The following is a 21,397-nucleotide window of genomic DNA, read 5'->3' on the forward strand; positions in this document are numbered from 1 at the left end:
GTTATCCTTCCCAGAAATGAATCACCCATGGTGCCTGCATTTACGATGCTGCAAAGTTGGGCTTTTATAGATTTACCTTCTTTTTTGGGGGCTGCACAGAAGCAGTAAAGACTTCAGAAGTCTCCTTGTGTATTTTTATTTTCAGATGATAAGGTCTGATGCTTTGTACATTTTTCCCTGCGTTAATGGGTGACCTGGTTACTTCAGTTTGAAGGATTATACAATTAAAGCAAGTCTTCGGTGACGGCCATTGAAAAAGCGAGACCGTCATTATAAATCTTAGCTTTTGCCTATGTGTTCCCCAGCAGGCAGCTCTGATCGTCATCTGAGTTTTAAGAAAAGACTTTTAATATGTTTGTGGTGCTTGGAGAGGGTTGAAAAACATATGAACCACTTTTCAACAACTACTGTTCTCTCATGCAGAGGATTAAATGACTTGGAAATGCTCGCTTAGAAAAAGAAACAGGATTTTCTCAGATTTGTTGTAATGTTTCTGCTCCTTTTGAAGACTCTAATGTGTTTATTCAGACATCTTGTACAGTTAATTTCCCAGGGATCCGAACTGCCTTTTTTATTCCAAAGTAATTAAGTTCCCCCCATCCCGGTAGGCTGTTTATGTTCCTTTATATCCCCACTCCTCCCACAGTGATCACAATGAGAATATTCAATCAGTGACTCCCCAGAAAAAGTTTAGTTTTGGGTGAGTTTCAATAAGTTGTACGTAACACATTTTCATGGAGAGTTGGGGCACAAATATAATTTATAGGTTCTTAATAATTACGGCAGGATATAATGACGGTCGGGTTTTGTGGCAGTGCGGGATCCTGGCAGAACTTCAATGTTTTTTAAAAGGGGCATTCACGTATAAGACAGGGTTTTGCCTTGCGAGTCAGCGGTTCCCAACCTTTTTTCTCTCCCGTACCCCTTGATTAGGCTTTTCATTTATGAGTACCCCCCTCCTCTCAATTTTAAATATCCAAAGTACATACGAGTGGAGTGGAAGTGAGCGGTATGCATGTCCTTATATTAAGGAGTAGCGGAGGAGTAGTGTGCGGTCAGGAATCGGGTCCCTCTGTGTCTGATCGCTGGCTGTGTCCTGTCTCCGGGGTTCCCACTAACGCCTGCAGGATTAATGCCGCTGCTTCCTCCAAACGTGTCAGCACGGGGCAGATGAATGCTGATGTCTGAGGGCAGCGTGGTCAGCTCTCAGTGGATTACTGGTCAAGCCAAAGCATGAGGAGACGATGATGCTGCAGAATTAACCGGAAGAGACGTAACATGGTTTGTCTCTATGGCAAAGGGAGACTTCTGCCATCGGGAACCTTCTTCTTCAGCCATTACCAATATTATTTTCACGTACCCCCAACTGGTCGGCCAACCAGCAGTGAAAGCAGCGGCGTAACTAGATTTTCTACGCCCCCCTGCCGACAATGCAGGAGGCGCCCCCCCGGTAAGAAAAAACGGAGCAGAGGGGAGCCGGGGTACGGCGGGGGGGTTGTGTTTGTGTGTGTGTTTGTATGTATGTAACACCCCAATAAGGGCTAATGTTTATACATAAACTAAAATGTTATATGGTTGTGATACAGTAAATGTAGCAGATATCAAAAGTAATATTAGTAGTTAATTAATTATTTAGGAAAAGTATTAATGTGTTAATACCCCTTATTAATAGAATATTCTGGACTGAACACTGTTTACCCCTTTCCTGAACTGACAATGGACTTGTCCTCCTAGCCCATTAGGGTGGACTATACCAGATACCCTGCTTTAAAGGGGAGAACTGTGAGGAACATTCCAGAAAGGAAAATATACTCTAACAGTTGGCAGAGCCCCTGCTCATCAGGAAACCCCAGAGCAGAGACTATAAATAGAGCTGCTGAGTAGAAAGTACAGTTGGTGTGCTATAGAGAGGGGCTGAGGAAAGCTGAAGTGCGGCAGAAAGACGCTGTGTAGCAGAACCTGTGGAGGGAGACACAGCAGCAGCTTCCCCTGAAGGCAGGCAGTAAGGTGGAGAATAGGCAGAGGCCTATAATATGAGAAGAGAGGAGTGGTGAGTGCACACAACCCCTAGGACTCCATATATGACCAAAGGGACTGTAACAGGCCCAGCCAGCGTAGAGTGACAGTCAGATAGGATGCTCAGATACACCAAAAGGAACTTCTTTAATAGTATATAACATCTCCACTTATTTTCACTGGAGGTTTCCAGGATAAGTCTTGCACAGTGAACATATTGTAAAGATATTGACAGTTGGGGACACTGAAGGAGAATTACAGTGTTTACAGAGGAGATTACAACAGATATTGTTGTGAGGACATTGCTAGAGAAATATACAATAAAAGTTAATGTTCTTCATTTGTTCTAATGGACTGTTCACACTGAAATAAAGACACCAACTCTATGGTTAACAGTGGTACCAGAGAAGTGTAGCCAGACAATTCTGTGGAGGCTATCCTGCCAGCTTATTTACTAGTGAGAAAAGGTACCAATTTCAGCAGCAGTGTTACTACAGAAAGAGCCGATTGAAGGGATACAATGTTTCTGTTTTAAATACTTTATACAGTGACTACAGAGTTTCCATAGTGGATTACAAATACTTAGGGAAATAGACACCTCAACGTGGGACCTAAAAATCCTGTAAAAGAAGGGACAGTTAATCTAAAATAAGCGCTTATACAAAAGGTGACTGCAGTCGCAAAAAGGGTTAACCCAAGACTATTATAGTCCTAAATAATTATTGCGCAATAATTAACCTAATTGAGTAATTAGAGGCCTCATAGAGTAGGAAAAGTGTTGTGGAAATGTTTAACATTGTAATTGCTATTGATACATTGTAAGTGCATAGGCAGCAACCGTTTTGCCCTGTTGCAAAATAGTAGCATTAGTTAAGGAATTGATATTGATGTTAATATACTTTACCACTGTTAGAAGGAAAGTGATTTTATTGCTTATATCTATATATTGTTACATTGGTGCCGGATTAACCTTGAATTTCCTCATACTCAAAGGAAGCTGAGTTCCAGTAAAATAAAACCGTTATATTGTTGTATTGGTGTAACTTATTGTGGTGAACTGTTAAAGTCTGTTAATAACAAAATACCTGTGAAGAAGACAAAATACTTACCCGTAAAGCAAAGGATACTTACCTGTGAGGGTATCACATTTGGCGTCCGCGAACAGGATACGAACAAGATGTTGGATATCCAGACTCCTGTGTTAAATTTGAGCCGGAGATTGTTACCCATGTCACCCAGACAAAGAACAATGGCATCACCAATCACAATGCCTTACTACCCTGGAGCCCCATGGCTGCCAACTTATTCTGGGAAAGCATGTACTCCAGGTAACAGTATATTTAAGGACTTCAAGTCAAAACTGCTGTCACTATTTTGCATAGGTTCCCTTAATGAGCCACAGAAGGTGGAAATATTGATCGGACAGTTAAGAGGCCTAGCCCTTCGGGAAGTAAACTCTTGGTCTACTGAACAGAAGAAGAACGTAGAAGACATATTTAAAAAATTGTCCACTCATTTTGATTTGCAAACTTTATCTAAACTTAAAATTAACTTCTATGGAAGAAAGCAACAGCCCCATGAATCCTTAAGAGAATTTGCTCTCAGTTTGCAGGAATCACTCAAAGAACTACAGAACTTTGACCCCCGTGAAAAACAACAAGAGGATGAAACATTGACCAGTCAATTTATAGAAGGAGCTCTCGGGGATGCAGTGCGTACTACATTATGCATGGTGAGATCACAGAATCCAACTTGCCCTTTCCCTGAATTTAAGGAGACTGTTATCAAAATTCTGGGACTGAATACATCTTCTGAAACTACCTCCTCCTTATCAGTGGAAAATTCTGAGGCCGGAAGTCCCTCTAAAATCAGCTATAATGAAAGAAAAAAACCCATGGCACCCAAAGAGGCAGTCATACATCATGCTCAGTTATCCTCCTGCCCTGACCAAAGTGAAGTATTAAAAAGCAAGATTGAAGAATCTATCCAGGGTTTTACAGAACTGTGCAGGGAGGTGGAAAACCCAATGAAAGAGCAATTGCTTACTCAAGAACAACAGAAAGGTTATATCGAAAAGAGAGCCAGGAATTCGAGAATAAAACGGACCTACCAGTTTGACGCACATGGATTGCCAGTATGTCAATGCCGTAGACAAAAGGAACATGTTCAGTTCAACTGCAGGCAACATGAGAATTTAAACTCAAACCCTGAGGCAAAGGATCAGTGCTCAGGAAGCACAGCAAGAATTGATCAACCTGTGGATGACAGACAAGATATAGGTCCAGAAACAGTATTGCAAAACCAGGCTAAAAATGTTGGTGTACCTAATGCAGGCAGTGTTCTGCCAGCCAGCACAAGGAACATTTTGGGTCGAGTATTATGGTTTAATGTCCAACGGGGTTATGGCTTTATAAACCGTATTGACACCAAGGAAGATGTATTTGTGCACTATACTGCCATTAAGAAGAACAACCCCAGGAACTTCTTCTGCAGTTTGGAAGAAGGAGAGTTGGTGGAGTTCAATGTGGTGATTGGAGAGAAGGGCACCAAAGCTACTAATGTAACTGGTCCTAATGGTGTTTCAGTGCAAGGCAGCAAATATGCAGCAGGTCGCAGTCCATATGCCAATGTCCCAGTGCAGAGAAAATCAGTTGGGAGGACAGTTGAACAAAATGTAGAGCAACAGAGTGAAGTGGTGCAGCAGAACCTACAGGATACTAACAAACCACAATCTCTTCCAGAGTCAGAATACCAGATTAAACCTAGAATGGATGACACACATGCCGGTAAAGTTCACTACAACCAGCCAGATTTAAAAATTGTTGAATATAAGGAAGACATTGAAAGAGTTGCCCACTCAACCACAGCAGAGAGGTTGGGTTCCCATGAACTTAATTGCCTTGGTTCTTTTATGCTAAAGTCTGAATCTATTTTATGTGAAGAACCATATATTTCAGTTAAAGAGCCCTTAACTTCTGTTCCATCAGAGTACAAACTTCCAAATAGTAAATATATTGAGATAAGTTCCAGTGAAACAGCATTAATTATGCACCAGATTTTGAGAAAATATGGAATGAGAAACAGAAGTGCCCCATTTATACAGTATAGGCATTAGATTGAACATAAATGTCAGAATAAGTACTGCTTTTGTCAATATTAATTGTAAAAAGTGTTTTTTTTTTTGAGTGCATGTGTGTGTGTCCACAAATATTAGACTGTTCTTTATTGGATGTTGTCTGTTGTGTGAGGACACACAACGTTCCAGCGGGGAAGTAATGTAACACCCCAATAAGGGCTAATGTTTATACATAAACTAAAATGTTATATGGTTGTGATACAGTAAATGTAGCAGATATCAAAAGTAATATTAGTAGTTAATTAATTATTTAGGAAAAGTATTAATGTGTTAATACCCCTTATTAATAGAATATTCTGGACTGAACACTGTTTACCCCTTTCCTGAACTGACAATGGACTTGTCCTCCTAGCCCATTAGGGTGGACTATACCAGATACCCTGCTTTAAAGGGGAGAACTGTGAGGAACATTCCAGAAAGGAAAATATACTCTAACAGTTGGCAGAGCCCCTGCTCATCAGGAAACCCCAGAGCAGAGACTATAAATAGAGCTGCTGAGTAGAAAGTACAGTTGGTGTGCTATAGAGAGGGGCTGAGGAAAGCTGAAGTGCGGCCGAAAGACGCTGTGTAGCAGAACCTGTGGAGGGAGACACAGCAGCAGCTTCCCCTGAAGGCAGGCAGTAAGGTGGAGAATAGGCAGAGGCCTATAATATGAGAAGAGAGGAGTGGTGAGTGCACACAACCCCTAGGACTCCATATATGACCAAAGGGACTGTAACAGGCCCAGCCAGCGTAGAGTGACAGTCAGATAGGATGCTCAGATACACCAAAAGGAACTTCTTTAATAGTATATAACATCTCCACTTATTTTCACTGGAGGTTTCCAGGATAAGTCTTGCACAGTGAACATATTGTAAAGATATTGACAGTTGGGGACACTGAAGGAGAATTACAGTGTTTACAGAGGAGATTACAACAGATATTGTTGTGAGGACATTGCTAGAGAAATATAGGTACTTATGTAGTAACTGGGCTGCCGATTTTGAAATCGGGTCCATCGCATCGCATCGCACCCGACCATATCGCATGCGATGCGATGCGATGCGATGCGATGGACCCGATTTTTCCATAGGATTCAATGTTAAAATGGACTGAGTCCATTTTAACATGGAATTCAATGGGAAAAAGGGGTCCTTTTCATACCCCTACTATCCAAGTGGGCATGGAGTTGGATATAAACCTGTGGCGAGCGTAGCGAGCCACCGAGCCCGAAGCGTGGCGAGCGTAGCGAGCCCCGCGAGGGGACGCAGAATACCGTCCCCTCGCGGGGCTCGCTTCGCTCGCCACGCTTCGGGCTCGGTGGCTCGCTACGCTCGCCACAGGTTTATATCCAACTCCATGCCCACTTGGATAGTAGGGGTATGAAAAGGACCCCTTTTTCCCATTGAATTCCATGTTAAAATGGACTCAGTCCATTTTAACGTTGAATCCTATGGAAAAATCGGGTCATCGCATCGCATCGCATCGTATGCGATGCGATGCGATATCGCATCGCATCGCATCTGATTGTATGCCTTAACTTAAGGCATACAATCAAAAAATCGGCAGCCCAGATACTACATAAGTACCGAAATATACAATAAAAGTTAATGTTCTTCATTTGTTCTAATGGACTGTTCACACTGAAATAAAGACACCAACTCTATGGTTAACAGTGGTACCAGAGAAGTGTAGCCAGACAATTCTGTGGAGGCTATCCTGCCAGCTTATTTACTAGTGAGAAAAGGTACCAATTTCAGCAGCAGTGTTACTACAGAAAGAGCCGATTGAAGGGATACAATGTTTCTGTTTTAAATACTTTATACAGTGACTACAGAGTTTCCATAGTGGATTACAAATACTTAGGGAAATAGACACCTCAACGTGGGACCTAAAAATCCTGTAAAAGAAGGGACAGTTAATCTAAAATAAGCGCTTATACAAAAGGTGACTGCAGTCGCAAAAAGGGTTAACCCAAGACTATTATAGTCCTAAATAATTATTGCGCAATAATTAACCTAATTGAGTAATTAGAGGCCTCATAGAGTAGGAAAAGTGTTGTGGAAATGTTTAACATTGTAATTGCTATTGATACATTGTAAGTGCATAGGCAGCAACCGTTTTGCCCTGTTGCAAAATAGTAGCATTAGTTAAGGAATTGATATTGATGTTAATATACTTTACCACTGTTAGAAGGAAAGTGATTTTATTGCTTATATCTATATATTGTTACATTGGTGCCGGATTAACCTTGAATTTCCTCATACTCAAGGGAAGCTGAGTTCCAGTAAAATAAAACCGTTATATTGTTGTATTGGTGTAACTTATTGTGGTGAACTGTTAAAGTCTGTTAATAACAAAATACCTGTGAAGAAGACAAAATACTTACCCGTAAAGCAAAGGATACTTACCTGTGAGGGTATCACATGTATGTGTGACGTGTTTGTGTGTATGTGTTTGTGTGTGTTACCTCTGGCCGGCGTGGCCGCATCCGTCTGCGCCGGGTCCCGGGCGGCTCTCCCGTTTACTGCTCCTAATGAAAAAAGTGACACTTGGAAAATGGCTGCCCCCATACTGCAGACGAAAAACTGTCTGCGGTATGGGGGCAGCCATTTTCCAAGTGTCACCTTTTTGTATTAGAAGCGCTGCGGCTGCCGGGACTCGGGAGAGCTGGGACCCGGTGCAAATAAAACCACCGGCGGCAGAAGGCAACCAGTGAGTAACTATCGTCCCGCAGCCCCCCCGGCGCCCACATACCCTCAGCGCCTCCCCGCCACCGCGGGGGCTGCGGGACGATAGTTACGCCACTGAGTGAAAGCGCTTTGAGAACTCACCATTGGATTCACCTACATCAACCTCTCAAGTTCCCAGATGCCTACCTACCAACTGTGACCAATTATTACCATCTACTGGATCCTTAATCGTGTTCCTAGTGAGGACGATACTTACCTTGGATCAGTTGGGACAACACTCCATTCACCGTCCCAACAGTAAGGACATTGCTACTGTATAACCAACTGTGCCCCATACCATCAGGCTCAGCGTGCTGCTAGTGAGGACACAACCCAATTTGGATCCATTGGGACAGTTAGCCAGATTCCTGCCTTCAGCGGTGATACTGTCTACCTCAATATTCCGTCCACTGTGCTAATAGTGAGGATATTGCCATCTTGGATCAATTGGGTCATTTCCCCCCGATCTCTACCACCAATGGTGATAACTATTTATAATAATAATCTATAATTATTTACAGAACACTTAAGGCACAGTTATTATGTATGGTGACTCCATCAATTAGTGTGTGCTATTTTTTCTTGTTGTATTTGTGGTAATTGACTACTCCCCCCTCCTCCCCTACCCCCATCCCCTGTTTAGCAGCAGCAGTTTGAGAACCACCGCCAATAATCGTCCGAGTTTAACTTGGATAACCTTGTTATTCTTACATATAAGTTCAGTAGGGGGTAAACCAGGGGTGGGCAATAAGTGGCCCTCAAGCTATTGATGAACTACACATCCCAGCATGCCTTGCATCATTTTTAGCATGGCCAAATATAAAAACTAAGGCAAGGCATGCTGGGATGTGTAATTCATCAAAAGCTGGAGGGTCGCTTATTGCCCACCCCTTGTGTAAACTGTTCGAGACATATCTTTTGCATCCTTTACAGGGTAGTTGCACATTTTTACTGACAATAACCATCATTTTTTTTGAAAGGACCCATCACAATCATAGACCTAGGGGTGGGACTAAACAAGATGTGTGCAATTCTGCATTCAGCCAAATATACACACTGGTGGTTCCATGCAGACAGCTGATCAGCAACATAAATCAGTTCTCCAAATCTGTATCTGGTTGATTCGCAAGGCTGCAAATTCACGGCCTTGCGAGTCCACCAGACTTCGCCTTGCGATTGGTGGCCTGGCTGCCACCTATTTGTAAGTGTGATTTGCTCACAGGGCCTGTGAATGAAGTTACACAGTAACATCCATTAATAGCCTAGAGCGATCCACCCACATCATTTGATGGTCAGTGACCATCGAATGATGGCGAAGGTGCACGCATATAAAAGCGACTCTGAAGTCACTTACATATGCAGGAGGAAGTGGGCGGGCAGCTGACATCCGGTGATGTCATTGGTGCACCCACATCATCGGGTCATTTGCATGAGAATGCCTAGTGTTCTCATTGGAACGCCTATGAAATGCTGGGCATTCCCATATGCAAATGGCCTGGCTCGCCGCCCCCCTTGCCCGCACACTTGTAGGGTATGGGGGGGGATGCGGTCACCACTCCACGGGGGGTCGGGGGGAGGAGATGCGGCACCGGCGGGCAAGTGGCTCCACAGGGAGGGGGGGTTGATCACCTCCATTCCGCACCCTCCCGCCGCATCACTTCAGGAAGGGAGGAGATGCGGCGGCCGAGAGGCTCCACGGGGTCGGGGAAAGTTGCAGGGGGGAGTTGCTCACCTCTATCCTGCTCCCTCCCGCCATGTCACTCCAGTGGGGGGGGGGGATGCAGCAGCGGCCGAGTGGCTCCACAGGGGGGTGACCAGTCACCTCCATCCATCCTGCTCCCTCCTGCCGCCTCAGTGGCCGGCGCCCCAGGCAGAAGCCTAAAGCTGCCTAGTGGTGATGCTGGCCCTGGGTGTGATTAACTATTTGTCTGTAGAGCTTAGAACTACAGGCCTAATTCAGACCAGATCGCAGTCTCAGCTAATGATGTCATTATAACCCCACCCCACCATAAGGAAAAGATTCACCCCACTCCTGGTCCCACATTGGCCACCTGCATCTTCCTTCCAGTATCTCTCCTAGTACAGTATGATGTTTTGGAATGTTAATTCCCCAAAATAATAGTAGTTGCTGTACGCCTATTGCTTAACTTTTTTTTCTTCTGTTAATGGTTCCCTTATGTTATGATGTGTGAGTGATAGCTGCTGTCATCTGCCTAATGTATTTACTAACATTTCCTATAGGTCCAACATGCCCTGTAGCGCGTTGTACTTTCTGCTGATCTTTGACTTTGGTTAAAACCATTGTATATGACAAAGTAGGCAGGCGGTATTGATATTGGGTAGTGATGTGTTTTGATTGATAAAATACCTTGCTTAAATAAAGAGAATAAGTAAAAAGAGTAAAGAGTTATTGTGCCTTCATGACCTTTTTGGATGCCCTCCATGGAATATCAAGGAGAATTGAATTGTCCCACAGGAAAGTTTCTTAAAGAAAACTATTCTATACCTCCCTGGGATGTTTCCTGTTCCTGACGCTACTCAGCTGACTACGCAGGCAGCCAATAGTTTATGAGGGCCTCAGTGGAGTTAAAAAAGAAATACATTTAGCCAGATCAGACCTCCCCTCTGGACTCTTAAAAGGTTATTTGCCTTCAATGCAGACATTGTGCCCGATGTAATATAACAACTTCCAACCAACACTGAGGGACGGGCAGATTTATGACTCTAGAGAAGTTCTTGGGCATCAGTCTCCGAGGATCTCCCTAGTTTCAGAGAAGAAAAAACACAGACAATCCTCTCCCAGAGGCTGCAAAAGATTGCTCAAGTTTTCTTAAAAGAGATACTATAATTGTGATACATACAGTTAGTTAGAGGAAAAAGCTCTTACAAGTCCCTTGTCGGCCTAGATACACATCGGCTACTGTGTACCCAGCTTTACACACTAGAATTCCTTTTTGTAAGGAGCCAATTAACCTACAATGTATTTTGGGGATTTTGGGAGAAAACCAAAGTATGTACTTAGAGCAGAGCCAGATTAACAATGGGCCTGATGGAGCTACAGCTCCACGCCCACTCTCCAAATAGGCATTTTGTAGATGAGGACTGGGGCTTTCCAACGAGCCCAGCCTTGCGTCGATAGCCCCCCGGGAACCGGAGATACCGCCGGGCAAATCTGGAACGTTTTCCCCATAGGATAACATGGGACCCGCTAATTCTGAAATCATTCAGAATCCATTCGAAAACAAATGGCTGGGCCTTCAATCTGATACCAGGCTGGTTCATATGGGTTATTTGGTTCCAGAGATATTGTGGGTAAAAAGATTTTTTTTATTTCTGAAATGTAATTTCATGGCTATTCATATTCTTTGAGGGCATATTTCTCTGGAACCAAATGGCCCAGTTTCATGGGAACAAAATCATTTGAAGGCCACTTGAAAGTTCTTCAATATGATACTCATGTAAATGGGTCAGTTGGTTCAGAAGATGGGGGAAATTTACCAAAATGGATTTGTAAAAAATAGGTGTATTCGTAGGCAGAAACAGGGGCGTAGCTACAATAAAGGCAGCCCCCGCAGCTGCTTGGGGGAGCCAACTGCGGTGGGCGCCCGGCTTACTAACTAGTGTGCAGGGAGGGATGACAGGCAGCAGCGCCGGCTGTAATGAAAGCAGCAGCTGCTGCTGGACGGGACTCAGGAGCTGGGGCTTACAAGGGCAGCAGCAGCAGAGGAAGTCACTTTACTTTCACTTTCCACGCTGCTGCAGTTCTGAGCCCCGCCTCCTCCCTCCAGTCACTGCTGAGCCTGACTGAGAACAAGCATGGGTTCCTGGGGCCGGAGCTGCTGCCTCTTCTCTGCCAGTGACAATTAAGCTGGCCCCTGCAAACACCTGCTGCTGGACTCCCTAGTGCTGCTGCTGGCAGACCCTCCACCCAGCGCCAGTGGTATGTACAATATTATTAATATCTTGGGATACATGTATGGATGTCATTTTGGGGACATATGGATGTATGTATGCATGAGGGTGCAGTATATGTATATATATATATATATGTATGTATGTATATATGTATGTATGTATGTATGTATGTATGTATGAGGGAGGCAGTGTGTGTATGTATGTATGTATGTATGTATGTATGTATGTATGTATGAGGGAGGCAGTGTGTGTATGTATGTATGTATGTATGTATGTATGTATGCATAAGGAAGTCAGTGTATGTATGTATGTATGTATGTATGAGGTAGGTAGTGTATGGATGGTTGTATGTATGTATGTATGTATGTATGTATGTATGTATGAGGGAGGCAGTGTATGTATGTATGCATTTGGAAGTCAGTGTATGTATGTATGTATGTATGCATGCATGAGGTAGGTAGTGTATGGATGGTTGTATGTATGTATGTATGTATGTATGTATGAGGGAGGCAGTGTATGTATTTATGTATGTATGCATAAGGAAGTCAGTGTATGTATGTATGTATGTATGTATGTATGTATGTATGAGGTAGGCAGTGTATGGATGTGCTGTATGTATCAGGGAGGCAGTGTATGTATGAATGTATGTATGTATGAGGTAGGCAGTGTATGTATGTATGCATTAGGAAGTCAGTGTATGTATGTATTTATGTATGTATGTATGAGGGAGGCAGTGTATGTATGTATGTATGTATGTATGTATGTATGAGGTAGGCAGTGTATGGATGTGCTGTATGTATCAGCGAGGCAGTGTATGTATGTATGTATGTATGTATGTATGAGGTAGGCAGTGTATGTATGCATTAGGAAGTCAGTGTATGTATGTATGTATGTATGTATGTATGTATGAGGGAGGCAATGTATGTATGTATGTATGTATGTATGTATGTATGAGGTAGGCAGTGTATGGATGTGCTGTATGTATCAGGGAGGCAGTGTATGTATGTATGTATGTATGTATGTATGAGGTAGGCAGTGTATGTATGCATTAGGAAGTCAGTGTATGTATGTATGTATGTATGTATGTATGTATGTATGTATGAGGGAGGCAGTGTATGGATGTGCTGTATGTATCAGCGAGGCAGTGTATGTATGTATGTATGAGGTAGGCAGTGTATGTATGCATTAGGAAGTCAGTGTATGTATGTATGTATGTATGTATGAGGGAGGCAATGTATGTATGTATGTATGTATGAGGTAGGCAGTGTATGGATGTGCTGTATGTATCAGGGAGGCAGTGTATGTATGTATGTATGAATGAGGTAGGCAGTGTATGCATGTATGCATTAGGAAGTCAGTGTATGTATGTATGTATGTCTGAGGGAGGCAGTGTATGTATGTATGTATGTATGCATAAGGAAGTCAGTGTATGTATGCATGCATGAGGTAGGTAGTGTATGGATGGTTGTATGTATGTATGTATGTATGTATGTATGTATGAGGGATGCAGTGTATGTATGTACTGTATGTATCTGTTTATATCAGGGAGGCAGTGTATCTATGTATGTATGTATGTATGTATGAATGAGGTAGTCCGTCTATGCCCGCCCCCCAGTCCTGAGTTCCATCCCAGTGCCTACCCCCACTCCCTGCCCAATATCTGTCCCCACTCTACCTGCCCAGTATCTGCCCGCCGACTCACTGGATATCCTCTCTCTCCCCCCTATGCCTGCCCAGCATCTGCCCCCCTCCTCTCCCTGCCAACCATCCGTACCCCTTCTCCCTGTCCACCATCCGGCCTCTGTCTGCCCACCATCCATCTCCTCTCTCTGCCCACCATCCGTTCCCCCTCTCCCTGCAAACCACCCCCTCTCTCTGCCCACCATTCATCCCCCTCCCTCTTCCCAGCACCTGTCTTCCTCTCTCTGTGCAATGTCTGTCCCCCTCCATCCCCAGCATCTCTCCCCCTCTCTCTGTCCAGCATCTGTACCACCTCCCTGCCCATCACCTGTCCCCCTCTTCCTGCCCGACATCTGTACCACCCTCTCTCTACCCAGCATCTGCCTCATGCGCACTCCTCAGCATCTATCTCCCCTCTCCCCACATCTGTCTCCCTCTCTCTGCCCAGCATATACCCATCTGTCCCCAGCTAGAACTGTATCCCATGCACCCGGAATGATGAAAATGAATTTGTGGCTCCTGGGAACAGTATTTCCTTGGAGTCCACAACCCGTTTTATTAGACCATACACACTTTTCTAGGAACCTGCACGAAACTGCCCCTCCCCCCTCCCATTTATTTATTGTAGTGCCCCCACTGTCATTTTTTCTGGATCCCTGTGTGTATGTATGTATGTATGTATGTATGTATATATATATATATATATATATATATATATATATATATAGTGGGGGGGGGGGGGGGGGGGCACAACTTTTTTGGCTTGGGGGAGCAAAATTTATAGTTACGCCACTGGGCAGAAATACACCTATTTTTTACACATTTGTATTTTCGGGATTTACAATCCCGAAAATACAACAATTCGTATTCCTAAAGATGGAACATTCGTATTTGTATTCACAAATACGAATGTCTACACCATCGATAGAATACGACAGAAATCACCATTCAAAAGAATGGTGGTTCCTGATTTACTAAGCAGCCGTACTGATAATACGGCTGCTAATTGGCGTGAAACAGGCACGCAAATACGACAGGAAAATACACCTTGCTTTCCCTGTCGTATTTGCTTTAGCCTGCACGGATCAGTCAGATCCGTGCAGGCTTTAGTGTAAAAAAAATAGAAAAAAATAATAAATAAATAAATAAACTGCGTGGGGTCCCCCCCACAGCTGTAACCGGCACCAGGCTGAAAGAGCCGGGGCCGGTAATTAAAAATCAGGGAACCCGACAAATAGGGGTTCCCCAATTTTTAACAACCAGCCCCAGGCTCCAGGTCCGGGCTGGTTCCCAAAATACGGGGGACAAAATGAGTAGGGGTCCCCCGTATTTTAAGAACCAGCCCCAGGCACAACCAGCCAGCAGGGTAATGTCACAGCCGGGGGACACTTATTATATAAGGTCCCGCGGCCAAAACATTAACCCTACCGACCAGTCAGCCTGGCCAGGGGCCCTGGGGGAGTGGGGACCCCCCCAATAAAGGGGTCCCCCCCCTCCAGGACTTACCTGACCAGGCTGAAGCCTGGTGCTGTCCCCGGTGACCCTGGGCTGTGGTCACCGGGCTGATAGTGGTGTAAAAAAAAATAGATGAAAAAACTATTGTTTAAAACTGTGGAACTATGAGTCCCAGCAAGCCTCCCCCGCAAGCTGGGACTTGGAGAACCACAAGTCCCAGCCTGCGGGGCATTAAAGGGCCCGCTGGTTCTTGTAGTTCCACAGTTAAAAAAAATAGTACAATAAACACACACTGACACAATGAAAATAAAAGTTTAATACATACATTACACACATACAGATACTTACCTTTCTTGATCCCGTAGGTAGCCCTCTGTCCTGGTGTCCAGTGTCCTGTGTCGTCCTCCAGGTCCATGTCGCCGGTCCGTGTCGTAATCCAGGTCCATGTCGGTGTCCGGGTCCGAAGAAATCCATGTTGGAGCTGTGGAAGGAAATCCTACTCACCTGGTCCTGTGCTGACGATGTCTTGTCTTGGTCCGCCGTAATCCAGGTAATCTTCACAGCTGTCGCCGGTCCCCGCACTGTCCGCATCGCACCGAGGAGAGATGCAGAGATGTTTCATACTCGGCGCCTCTCCTCAGAATGATTTCTATTGGCCGCCTAGCGGCCAATCAGAAGCCAAGAAAGTCGGCTCCTGATTGGCCGCTAGGAATGAACATCCAAGGTTGTGAATGTCAGGGACCATTATCTTATCTGTGAAATGGAAGATGGTCTGGACAGATAGCCTGTATGCAAAAAGGGAAATCCGTAATCCTAGTTCAAGACTTCATTTTGCAAGGAATTATTAAAAGGTCTCTTTAATCCTTCTGTTATAATGTTTAAATTTCATCTATTTATACATCCCAAGGGTCTGAGAGAGTGCGAGTGTTGGGTGCCTAACACTATATGATATTTTCCAAAATTTGTAATAAAACAAAACTGTAAAACATAATTATATGTAGTACAATAATGCCCCTTTCAGACCGCACTTTGGAAACGGTATATTGCCGTTTTTTTACCTTTTTAAAACGGTAATCTGTGCGGTCTGAAAGGTGCAGATCCAATTAACCGGTTTGAAAATACAGTTTTTTCAAACCGGTTAAAATGCAGGGTCCTACCCGTTTCAGACCCGGTATTTTGGGATCAAAATCGGGTCTGAAACGGTATTTAGGACCCAGCCAATGAGCTGGGTCCTAAATTCAGCGCAGTGAATATTTAATGAGCGCTCATTAAATATTCACAGCACTGTGTCGACCCCCCGTGCGCGTGTCGACCCCCCCGCGCGTGTCGACCCCCCCCCCCCCCGCGCGTGTCGACCCACCCCCCGTGCAGCCGGTACCTCCGTTGTGGATCCCGGCAGTGCAGTATGGTCGGAAGCACTCGTAAAAAAAAGTGTCTTTCAGAAAATGGCTGCCCCATAGGAAAACCCTTTTAAAAAAACTGTCTTTCGTATGGAGGCAGCCATTTTCCAAAAGTCACTTTTCTTATAAGAAAAATTACTTTCGGAAAATGGCTACCCCCATACGAAAGACAGTTTTTTAAAACAGGTTTTCCTATGTGGCAGCCATTTTCTGAAAGACACTTTTTTTCATAAGTGCTTCCGACCATACTGCAGTGCCGGGATCTGCAACCGAACTCAGGTACCGGCTGCACAGAGGGGAGGGGGGGACGGGGGGGGGGGGCTGCACGGAGGGGAGGGGGGGAGGGAGGCGGCGCTGAAGGCTGTACTGGCTTTGACCCTGTATTTGGAAAGTTTCCAAAAACGGGTCTGCCAGTGTCAAAAAATCAGCACTTAAACGGTAATATACCGTTTAAGAGGTGCGGTGTGAAAGGGGTTTTACCTGGCAGACCCGTTTTTGAAAACGTTTTCAAATACAGGGTCAAAGCCAGTTATGCGGTCTGAAAGCAGAGCTCCGGCACCATGAAGAAATAAAATGCATGTGTTGCTTGTGTACCATCATTCGTGGGAAACTGGTTCTCTCCCAACAATGGGAAAAGTATTCAACATTGTTCACAGACCATTGATTATTTTGAATAATCGATGGTCAATGGCCATCTGTGACATACATCTCTGCTCTCTCCTTCTAGGCAGATAATGAAGAGAATTCAGATACTTTTTGAGGCACTCCTTGGTACATCAAAACCAACTTTCCTCCGAAGGAGACAATCTGGTCTGTGTATAGGGAGCCTGGCCAACAAAGAGACAGATGGGCCAGAGGGCGTGGTTGTATGATCACATCATAGTGGCTACGCCCCTGTACACACTGTCATTGTATGCAGGGGTGGGGCTATGATGACACAATTAAACCCACTTGTCCTCAGGGCTGCCGAGGGTATGTGTGGGGTACAGAGGAAAGCAGGGGACTTGCCCACCTTTCAGGGTGATTGGGAGGGCAGCAAATTTACGGGTGCCGGACGGGATCCCGACAGTCGGGATCCCGACAGGCATTTACCCGACGTCGGGATCCCGACTGTCAAAACACAGACAGCCGGGTTTCCGACGGCCATCGGCTATTTTCCCTTGTTGGGGTCCTCAACCCCCATAGAGGGAGAATAGAATAGGTGGCAAGCGTAGCGAGCCACCATGCCTGCAGCGTGGCAAGCGCAGCGAACCCGCAAGGGGCTTAGTTGCGCTCACCATGCTGTCTGGGTCCGGCCAGTCGGGATCCCGACGTCGAGCTAATGACTGTTGGGATCCCGACTGTCGGACCCCTGTACCACACCCCAAATTTACATGAGCTTGAGTTCCATTTGAGGAGAGTAGGCAAGTATGCTATGGTGTCATATTTGGTTTTGCATCCTTTATGGGGGGGGGGGGGGCATAAGTCCTGCCTGCCCCCACCCTACAATAGACTCTGCTTCATCCCTGTACATTTTACATAGTGCTTCTGACCCATAGAGGCCTCCAGTGTCATGAAGGGCCCACCGGGGAAATGCTAGGGGCCCATGTTCAGGGGTGGTCAGTCTCCAGAGGGGTTTTGGCCAGTCACCACAGAGGCTTGGATAACCAATAGATAGTGCTTGGTCTGAGCCCTTTGATAAATATATATAGTAAATACCGCTAGTGCATGCAGGATAATGTATAACAGCAGAGCCCTGTAGAAAATACACAGTCTGGAACCTGATCTCTAGAGGAGGAGGAGGTCCCCAGGAAGTGGGGCACACCGGGGGTTTTTCCTGTTCCCCAGAGGGCCAGTCCAAGCCAGGAAGCCTCACTTGTGCACATGGCAAGTGTCCCGAAACATTTCAGATGCAAACATTTGGGACAACACTGCCACAATTGTGTCTGTGGGTGGCATGCCAAAATCCTTCATCCAGAAATAAATTAATCTCAAATGTGGCCAAGAATAACTCTAATTTTATTTGGTCTCTGTGGGCAAATGTACTTATTTTATTATATAAATTGATTTATGACCCCTGACACAATGAATGATGAAGCTTTAATTCGTTCCTATGTAAAATATTCCTCTATATATCAACGAAACATGTGTTTCTGTTTGAGCAGCCTTTTACAGTAATAGAATCACACAATGCTTTCCAAATGTACGTCCTATTACTAATGTAAATATCTGTACACTATTTATTTTTCTACCACATTCTGATGTATGACGCTCTTGAGCTGGATTAATTAACTAGGTTCTTCTTCCTTCTACAGATGTAGTTACCAAGAGACACCTTCCTTGTGAGAGCAGACAGACAACAATGCCGCTTCCACACAGCCGTCCTCTCATTAGCCGGCGCTGGTGTTACAATTTTAGAAGCCATTTAATAGTTGTGCTGCTTAATTTAGTTTCAGGATCCCTATTGTTTAAAGTCTCCAGCCCTGGTATATGCATTGTGTATACACTGGGGCAATTTCTTTATTAACCCTTTAATATATGAAATGTTTAACATATAACAATGATGTCAGAGCTTGAACTGTGAATAAGAAATGTTTTACTGGAATAAAAAGAGAACAAGGGCGGATGTAGACAGTGGCTAAGAATTCAAATAAAATTAACTGTTTGTAAGGCTTGAACTAAATATGTCCATATGTCATGCATGTAAGACTTTAGAGGCCTGGTTCAGTACTGGATACAGTGGTGATATCGCATGCAAATGGCTGATGTTTTAGGTCGGAGTTGCATTGTGCAAGTGCGGCAATGGTTACTGCTTGAAGATGTAGAATGAAATTGGACACAGGGAGAGTTTCAGTGGGCGTTTGTAGGAGGTAACAAGGTTGATTAGCCAGATGCGTGCCTATTGCTGGCGTGCTGCTGGAATGTCGCTGGCAGCACAGTGCCAGATTAAGCCTTCGGGGGGCCCGGGGCACTTTAGACAGGGGGGCCCCCTTGCGCTTGTCATTACTGGTCGCAAACTGCATGGGGGAATATTACACTGTCAAAACACAGAGTAAAGGCAGTATAAACTTGGTCAATGGGTAACTTCAGGGGATATATATATATATATACACACACACACACACATACACACACATACACACACACACATACATACATACATACATATACATACATACCATATGAAAAGCCTGTGTTTGTCCCTTTGCACCTTACTCTGTAGGAGACCTCACAGTCCCAGTGCTGCCTCTGATTAAAAACCCTCCCATGACTAGGCTGCTGCTGCTGCTGCTATCCATGGGCCTGAGAAGCATGTAATGAGCTCCACCAATCAGAGCTCAGCCCAAACGTCTCAGCCTCTGCCCTCTGGTGCAAAGTGTCATGCCAACCACAGGGGGCCCCTAGCTAGAGGGGGGCCCAGGGGCACTTACCCCTTGTGCCCCCTTTATAATCCGGCCCTGTGGCAGCAGCTGTGCCTAAAGAAGCAGAACTGCTCATACAGGACGCCATGTTCGGATGGCAAAACTGGGCCTGCCAGGGGCATAATTGGTATTTGTACGCTCAAAAGCAAAAGTTTGTAATGGCTTCTATGTAAGAATGTATATAACAAAAGTAACTGTGACAGAGAAGGTGGGCCCCATAGCAGCTGCACTCCCTGCGCCTATGGTAGCTATACCCTGTATATAATACATGTAACTGTGACATGGAAGGTGGCCCTTCTCAGCTGTGGGCCCCATACCAGCTGCACTCCCTGCACCTATGGTAGCTATACCCTGTATATAATACATGTAACTGTGACAGGGAAGGTGGCCCTTCTCAGCTGTGGGCCCCATAGCAGCTGCACTCCCTGCACCTATGGTAGCTACGCAGGGCTTAAAGTGGTCATGCAGAGGTGGGGGAACTCATTTCGCTATGACACCTAATTCCATGCCTCCCCTCCCCCCATTAGGCAGAGACAGGGCCAGTGGTAGGGTTTTTGGCATCCTCCTGCAAACTAGAATGCATTTTTGTGATAATTACAGTGCAGGGCCAATGAGGGCCTAAAACTTGAAAACTTCACTGGTGCCTTCACAGCTCGTGTCCGAGCACAATACAGGCTCCCCTACTAGGGGTGGCGGGTGCTATCAGAAGCAGCTTTAATGTCCTACGGGTGGCAGGGGGTGCTCTATCTTCCATTCAACATGTAGGACCTGGAACAGTAACTTCTGCTAATTACTCCTTTACTGCACAGGTGGTGGGAGAGTAAACACTAAGTGGAAGGGGGCACTGAGCTGAATGAAGGGTCCCTTGTAAATGACTTCCAGGGAGGTAGGGATTGTTTTATACACTGGGGAGGGTTGGATAATGGAGTGGGCTTAATATTCGTCATTTTCCGGTAGAAGGGCAGCTTGTTTGACTGCAGATATCGCCATTATCTGGAAATAGATTTCTTAGCCTTCAATAGTATAAAAACCTAGAGTCCCAACTTTCAGGAGGTGCTGGGAACTTGGGGATCAGAGATCAGGAGCCAGAGCATCCATTGACAAAAATATAAAACCAGTGGCGTAATTTCAAATACTGCACCCTCCCGCCAAAGGTTTCTGGTGCCCCCCGCCCGCCACCCACCACCCGCCACCCACCACATATACACTTACATACTCTGGAGTCCGGCTGTCAGCGATGCGGGTGGGAGCCGGGGTGTCATCGTGCGGTTGGGAGCTGGGATGCCTGTCAGCACTGCGGTAGTCCCGGCTCCCGTCCTGGCTTCATTCTGATGATTTAAAGATCGTCAGAGAACTTTATCATTCATTATGTTTGTGTATTTTTTTAATTTTATTGGTACATGTATGTACATTATATTTTTATTGTAATTCCTCATTGGTAAGCGCTACTTTTTTTCTTTTATCGTCAGAGAACTGTCTGGGGGCGGACATTTTATATCATCAGAATGAAGCCGGGACGGGAGCCGGGACCACCGTAGCGCTGACAGGCATCCCAGCTCCCGCCCGCACCGCTATTACAATAGCACCGCAACCCCCCAGCGCCCACACTTACACTGCGCCTCCCCGCAACCACGGGGGCTGCGGTGCTATTGTTACGCCACTGTATAAAACTGTACACCAGAC

At 45.2% G+C, this 21,397-nt stretch overlaps 1 long non-coding RNA gene across 2 annotated transcripts; it reads left to right on the forward strand.

Moving 5' to 3' along the window:
• The first annotated feature begins 5,553 nt into the window (after positions 1 to 5,553).
• On the forward strand, positions 5,554 to 18,924 carry LOC146026963 (uncharacterized). Of its 2 annotated transcripts, none has more exons than XR_014454600.1 (3): positions 5,554 to 5,820; positions 15,279 to 15,463; positions 18,608 to 18,924. It is a non-coding gene; the product is annotated as an uncharacterized LOC146026963 (long non-coding RNA). The 2 variants fall into 2 exon arrangements; XR_014454599.1 differs by lacking the exon at positions 5,554 to 5,820 and adding an exon at positions 11,668 to 11,803.
• Positions 18,925 to 21,397: the final 2,473 nt, after the last annotated feature.

This window comes from Crinia signifera, chromosome 8, assembly GCF_055691185.1.
Source record: "Crinia signifera chromosome 8, ASM5569118v1, whole genome shotgun sequence".
NCBI lineage: Eukaryota > Metazoa > Chordata > Amphibia > Anura > Myobatrachidae > Crinia > Crinia signifera.